Below are 7,032 nucleotides of genomic sequence, written 5' to 3'. Positions count from 1 at the left end.
TGGGAAAGGATTTTAGGAGATAAGAAGGAAACTGGAAACCAGGAGTAAGGGTCCTTATCTTGACTTATTTCCTTCAAAGGCTTAAGCAAAAATATGGGAAATTATCATATTATTAGTTTCTTAATCTTTCTTAGATATATAACATAAATTAGGATATTTGTCTGACTGCATCATGTCGCCCAAATAGGGTTCTACTTTTATTCCTGTAGTATCTTTCATCTTGGAAGGGGCTTGACTTCTATTTTTTTATTAAAGGAAAAAAAATATCTGCAGCTAAGCACAGTGGCACACACCTGTAATCTAGCAGTTTGAGAGGCAGAGGCAGGAGGATTGAAAGTTCAAAGCCAGCCTCAGCAACATAGTGAGGCACTATGCAATTTAGTGAGACCCTGTTTCAAAATAAAATATAAAAAGAGCCAGGGATGTGGCTTAGTGGTTAAGCACCCTGGGGTTCAATCCCTGGTACCAAAAAAAAAAGAAAAAGAAAAAGAAAAAAAAACTGCAGATAAAAATTTCCTTCCCCCCAACTCGTTCCTTTTCCTTTTTTGTTTTCCCAACATTTCAGTCTTAGACTATTACAAATAAAGCTTAAATTGGCATTTGTTATCACAACATAATCTACCAATCCAGACAAATATAGGTTATGAGTCTAAAAGATGGAGCAGATCTCTATGAAAGGATGTTCAACTTGAGCAATGTCAAGAATGGTTGTTATGTGGAAGAGAAGCATTCTGGGTTGGGATACGCAACTTGAACAAGAAGAATGAAATGACATCCACATAAGTAAAAGAGGAGAATGAAGTATGTAAAGAATGCATAAAAAAACATCAGGGAATATGGCTGGCTTCATAGGATAGGTCCAGACTTACAGAGCCTTTAAGATCCACAGAATTACATAAGACCCACTAACTGCAAGTGATAGAAGCCAGTTGAGATAGCTTAAAATAAAGCTGGAAATTATTAAGATGATATGAAAGAGTTTAAAGGAATACAAGTGCAAGAACATCTCCAAAACTCAGAAAAGGTTGAGAATCAGACCTAGGAAAAACGATGAAAGTATTTCCATACTTACCTCTATCCCTTTGACTTTCTCTCTCTCTCTCTCTCTCTTTCTCTCTCTCTCTCTCTCAACTGGCTTTATCAGTTTCTGTTTATATTTTTTTCAATTTCAGATATAGTAGATTAAACAATTGTAAATTTCACTGCCAAATCTACAGAGAGATGAGTGTTGCCCAGGTCAGGCATCCCCCACCAACCCAATCAACTGCACTCCAGGAGGGTGGATCCTGGGGTCCCCATACAGCTGCTGGAAGTTCATACCCAAAAGGAGGTGGCCCATGGGCTCCACTAGCCCTCTGCATTTGTCCACTATGTACTGTAGAAGAATTAGCAAATGATACTTTATACAACAAGAGAAAGGTAAATAATACGATACAAGCTATTTCAGGAAAATTATCTTGATAATATGGAGCAGAATAGTTCAAGATCAAAATAGATCAGAGCAGAGAAAACTTAAAAAGAGATACTGTTGGTCATGGTGGTGCAAGCTGGTAATGCCAGTGGCTGGGGGGCTAAGGCAGGAGAATGACAAATTCAAAGCAAGCCTCAGCATCCTAGCAAGGCTCTAAGCGACTTAACAAAATCATGTCTCAAAAAATAGAAAAAGAAAAAAGAGATACCATTGAACATGTGTCCTAGTAAAATCAACTTTCATTTTAAAACAAAAATAAGTATCAAGAGAAATTCAGTTAAGTCATGTCACCACTAAATGATTATTTCTTGTTTGATGTCACTGGACCTAGAAACTGGTGATTGCTCTATTTCTTATCCCGTCACAGGAGTATTGAGGGTGACAAAGGATATTTTTAAATGGAGCTGATCCAGTTAGTTTCTCAAATTTTAAAGATAAATACACATACACCTCATAACATTAGTAAATAAAACATTGATGCCTTCTCTCTGGTTATTAATGGGAATTTCCCTTCTCTTTAAACATTTAAGTCAGAAGAGTTTGCTGTTTAACTTTTCAAGCTATGAATAATATATTTTCTCATATTTTTTTTCATTCAGAATTTATGTCCTCTTTGGATTCAATCCTGCAAGGAATGATATTTTAATGAGGTGAAGAGGACCCTCGCTGGATAAGTGAAAAGATTACTCTGAAATTGTAATTCTGTGTCTCTTCGTTTAGAGACCTTGAGCAAAGGATTTAGCCAGTCAGAATCTTTTTTTCCCTATAGAGATAGTCATTTCTAGAGATATTTAACAAATAGGGTTTTGAACAACACCAGTGAGCATTGCCTGGTTCAGGTTTAAGAGCTGGTGACCATATGTCTCCCCAGTCCTATGCCACTGTGTGGAGTGGCATTCTTAGCTAGGCATCACTGGTTCTACCACAAGGCTGAGCCCAAAGAGAAGAATTCTGCCCTCTTCTGTGCTCCCTCTGTGTGCTCTGCGTTGAAAAGGACATAACAAAATCCAAGGGTGGACATCAAAGAATCTGAACTTGGGTGCAGGTGTTAGCCAACTTACAGGAAGATGATGTTTGGGAAGTTGACCACTACTTATTTAGTGATCTGATTCATTGTCCTGTACTGGGGTTATGTCATCTGTAACCACCTATTATCCAACAGAAAGGTTTCCATACATGATAATAGTCCTTTCCGCCATCTTAATAGTAGGTTTGGTACCCAAATGTTCAAATATATGTTTTCCCACAAGAACCAAACCTTCATTAGTATAAACAATGACTCTCTTTGACACACTTTTAATGGTATCTTTTACCATATGGTCATATTAATGCTGGTCTCCCTTATTGAACTCTGAAATTCTAAAATGAAGGTATTTGTCTCCCCCACCACCACCCTTTTTTTTTTTTTTGGTCACTCAAATATTTTACATTGACTAACACAGAATTTAGTAGGCATTTAATAAATATTTATTGGGTAAATTAGATACAAACCATATCTTCAAAAAACAAATACTCAAAAAAAAGAAAGAAAAAGAAAAAATGAAGGAAGGAAGGAAGGAAGGAAGGAAGATAGACAAATATCTGAAAAGTAATCATGCCATTTACTTGGGAGGGTTAGGCAGGAGGTTTACAACTTCGAAACCAGCCTGGGCAACCTAGAGAGAGCCTGTCTCAAAACAAAACACACAAAAGGCTGGGGATGTAGCTCAGTGGTAGAATCCTCCTGTCCTGTGTTCAATCTCTAGTACTGAGAAGAAATAGAAAGGAAAAAAGAAAAGAAAAGTAAACATGCAAATGAGTAGCTTGGAATGAAAGTTCCCAGTGAACCCAAGGACAGGGATTTTTTGTTGTTTGTTTTTCTATAAACAAACAAACAAACAATAAAACAATAGGCATCCTTGAGCAATACAATATGCCTTTCTCTCTAGGCCAGGTGATTTTACTATTCATACCTGTACATCACAGGTGGAGGCTCAGCCTGCGTTGGCCTGCCTAGTATCACACCCTCTGTGTAATAATGCTCTTTAATGTGTAGGTTTATGTCTTTTCACCAAATCTGGGAATATGTTAGCCATTGTTTCTTTGAATAATTTTTCTATGTCTCCTCTCTTTTGAAGATGCTAATGCTACAAAGGTTAGCTCAGACCCTTGAGACTCTGTTTATTTTTTCAGCCTATTTTTCAGATTAATAGTTAATAATAAGTGATACTCTTTACCCTATCACTACAGAAAAGTAAAACAATGTGTAACTTATAAGAAAATACAGCAGATGCAAAAAGTAGACAATCAATGCAACCATTGCAAGAAAGATAATAAATGTAATACTTTGGGGTATGAATAGAAAGTCATCAGCAGCATGTAGAACCAGCCATTTGATCAAAAGACAAAAATGTCAGACTGTCTTAGGAAAACAACAACAACAACAAACAATCCATGCCTCAAATGCGCAAAGCCCTGGGTTCAATCCCCAGCACCACAAAAAAATAAATAAATAAAACAATGGTATTGTGTCCAACTACAAAAAAATAAAATAAAAAGTTCAATTCATCAAAAAAAGACAATTCTTTATGCATGTGCACCTGATGTCATGACCTAAAAAGACATAAAGCAAGAATTAAGGACCTAAAAATACAAAAGAAGATCCTTACTTATAATGGAAGATTTTGTTTTATTATTGGGTAAAATGAAAACTGTAATAATCAGTAAATTGACCAAGTTGCCACCTTTCTGAATAAGTGGAACAACACTAGTACCACAGCATTGCCCCCATTGGGACATAAACTCACCTCCAAGCTGGGAAGCCCAGAGTATAGGAGAAAGCATGGAATGCCAAACACTTCTGCCTCTCACTAACTCCTTCTGATCTGGTTGACACCAGGTTTGGGGAGGCTAGCGGCAGGAGGGGAACTCACTTACTCTGCCTCCTTCAGTCTCATTACCAGTGCCTCACTTGGCCCTGAGTTCAACAGTTGGACTGCAGAGGAGTGAAGTACCTGATGATTGAAACCTCTACCCTGCCATCTCAGTGTCTTGCAGCAGCCTGGTGATGGTGGAGGCTCAGCCTGCCATTGGGCCCTGCTGCTGAGCAGGATCACTGTTTGTTTCATTGTGCAGAGGATGGGGGATCCGCCACTCATGGGGTCTCATAGGAGAATTGTAGAACTGGGGCTGGAGTGAAAGATTAGCACCCCGCTCAGGCCCACTGAAATTCAAAACCTCAGTGGGCACCTGCATGTTTTGTGTGTTGTTCCCAGTTGTTTGGCTAGGGGAAACAGGCTTTTTTTGTGCCTGATAGTGGTTTCAGGTTGAAGGCTTCTGCAGAGCCTCATCCTAGGTATATGAGGAACAATAAGGAAATCCAGCAAACTCACTGAGTCTCAAGTTTTGAGGTCCCCAAGCAGTGGCCTCCTTTCTACCTTTCATGTTTTATGTGTTATTGTTTTGTTGTTGGTGCTGAGGATTGAACACAGGGGCACTTTACCACTTTACCACTTTTGAGACGGTCTCACTAAGTTGCCCAGACTCACCTTGAACTTTCTCTTTCCTCAGCCTTCTGAGTCGCTGGGATTACAGGCATGCACCACAATGCCAGCTCAAATCTTCTGTTTGTTCAGTGACATACAAAGTTTCCCAATTGATGTCTGTCTTGGCCAGATTCAGAAGTTTCGGGGATAATTCCTTAATTGGGACATCTGAGACATTCCCCAGATTCATAGCAAGGAGTAGGCCCAACTAGCCATCTTCCCAAGCCAACATATTTGGAGGAATGAATGAATCAGTGAGTTAAAATTTCAGTCATTGCCACTTGATTTACCGAGAAGTTTTATCTCACTCATCATATCATCCACTTTCATGTGATTTAACGTAACCAGTCTTTATTTTCATTTTAAAACAAAAAGACATTTTACTAAAACAACTAGACAAATGAGCATAAAACAATTCTATACTTAATTATAATTTATACATTTCAAAATTTTAAAGAATAAATACTAACTTATTAACCTAATACTGGTCTTCAAATTTGCTTTTAAGATTTTTTTAAGATTTTTTTAGGTGAAAAATTTTTTTATCATATTTAGAATCAAAATATCACTTAAAATATTTACATTTTATAGTAAAAAGGATAGTAAAACACAAGGTTGTGTACAAGCTTAAGTATTCAAGTTTCTGAAGAGCTAAAAATGAAAATAATAGCCTACAAAAAAGCTGTAGTATGTAGTAATAAATGCCTTCAATGAGATTAAAGCAATGAAAGTACTCTTTCGACTTCTGATTCTCAGTCAAAAACTGCTCCATTAAATGACTAGTGCAATCTTATTATGAACTTGCTTGGCTTTTTGTTAGTCCTCTACAGTTTCTTTAAAAACAGTGCAAAGTTACAGAGCACACATTACTCTCAAATTAGTCATTATATAAAGGACATTCACTCGAGGCAGTAAATATATTCCATAGTTAACCATATTTACCAATTAAGGAATAACAACTAAAATTTCTAAGCCCTTATTGCATATTAATAAAACAAATCTTTAAATATACAGCAATGTAAAACTTTAAAAATATTTAATTCCTATAACTAGGGACAATTGGTATGAAGAAAGAAAAGCAATATATGCTTATTATGGAAAACTTTAAAATCTAGAAAGATTTAAAGAAAAAAACTAAAAATATTTTAATCTTACTAATGTTATTATTTTGGAATATTCTGTTTGTCCAGACTGTTTTGTTTATTCTACAGAGCTACATAAATTGTATTCATATAATATAGATATAAAGATATGTATGTGTATGTGTATATATATATATATATATATATATATATATATATATTGTTTTAAATTCTGCTTTTTTCATTAATCCTGTATCCTGACCATTTTATTATAAGTTGAGAACTTATTATACTGGTGGCAGGGTTTGCTATCTTAGGGATGACTCTGATTTTACTTGGACAATTCTCTCTGAACATCTAAACAGCTTCTTTATTTTTATTTTTTGCTGCTGTGAATACTGCTGCAAAGTGTAATGTTTTGAACAAATGTTTAGAGTTATACAATTATATAACTTCTTTCAGGAAGATTGTTTGTCTTCCATCTTTATTTTGAAGGACAATCTCATCCCATATTGTTAATACCGGTATTTTGGTGTGTTCAGAAAAGGTGGAGAAGCAGTCAACTTTCTAGTTTTTTCTCCAATATACTTTTCAGTACAATGTAAAATCATATAAATGTGTATAAGCAGTTACATTGAAAGTAAACACTTCATGATTCTAGTACATATTTATATCCTTATTATTATGATATTCCATGGCTTTATTAGAACTTGCAGATTTTTTACTGGTCTCCATTATCACTCTGAGTGAATCTTACCTGACATGCCTAATTTTCCTACTAAAAGGTGAAGATTTTATTTTATCCTAAAATAATGAACAGCATCTTTAAAATATACCTGAATCTGTGATTGTTGTCATTTTAGTTTGTGGGGGTTGTTGTTTTGCTATTTGCAATGTTAGGTCTTTATCATGAGAAAATACATGCCATATGAATTGTTTATTGTCTAGTAGAAAA

The sequence above is a fragment of the Ictidomys tridecemlineatus genome, chromosome 13, assembly GCF_052094955.1.
Source record: "Ictidomys tridecemlineatus isolate mIctTri1 chromosome 13, mIctTri1.hap1, whole genome shotgun sequence".
In the NCBI taxonomy this organism is placed as follows: domain Eukaryota; kingdom Metazoa; phylum Chordata; class Mammalia; order Rodentia; family Sciuridae; genus Ictidomys; species Ictidomys tridecemlineatus.
The sequence above is the reverse complement of the archived record's forward strand: the minus strand, read 5'-3'. Positions refer to the sequence as shown.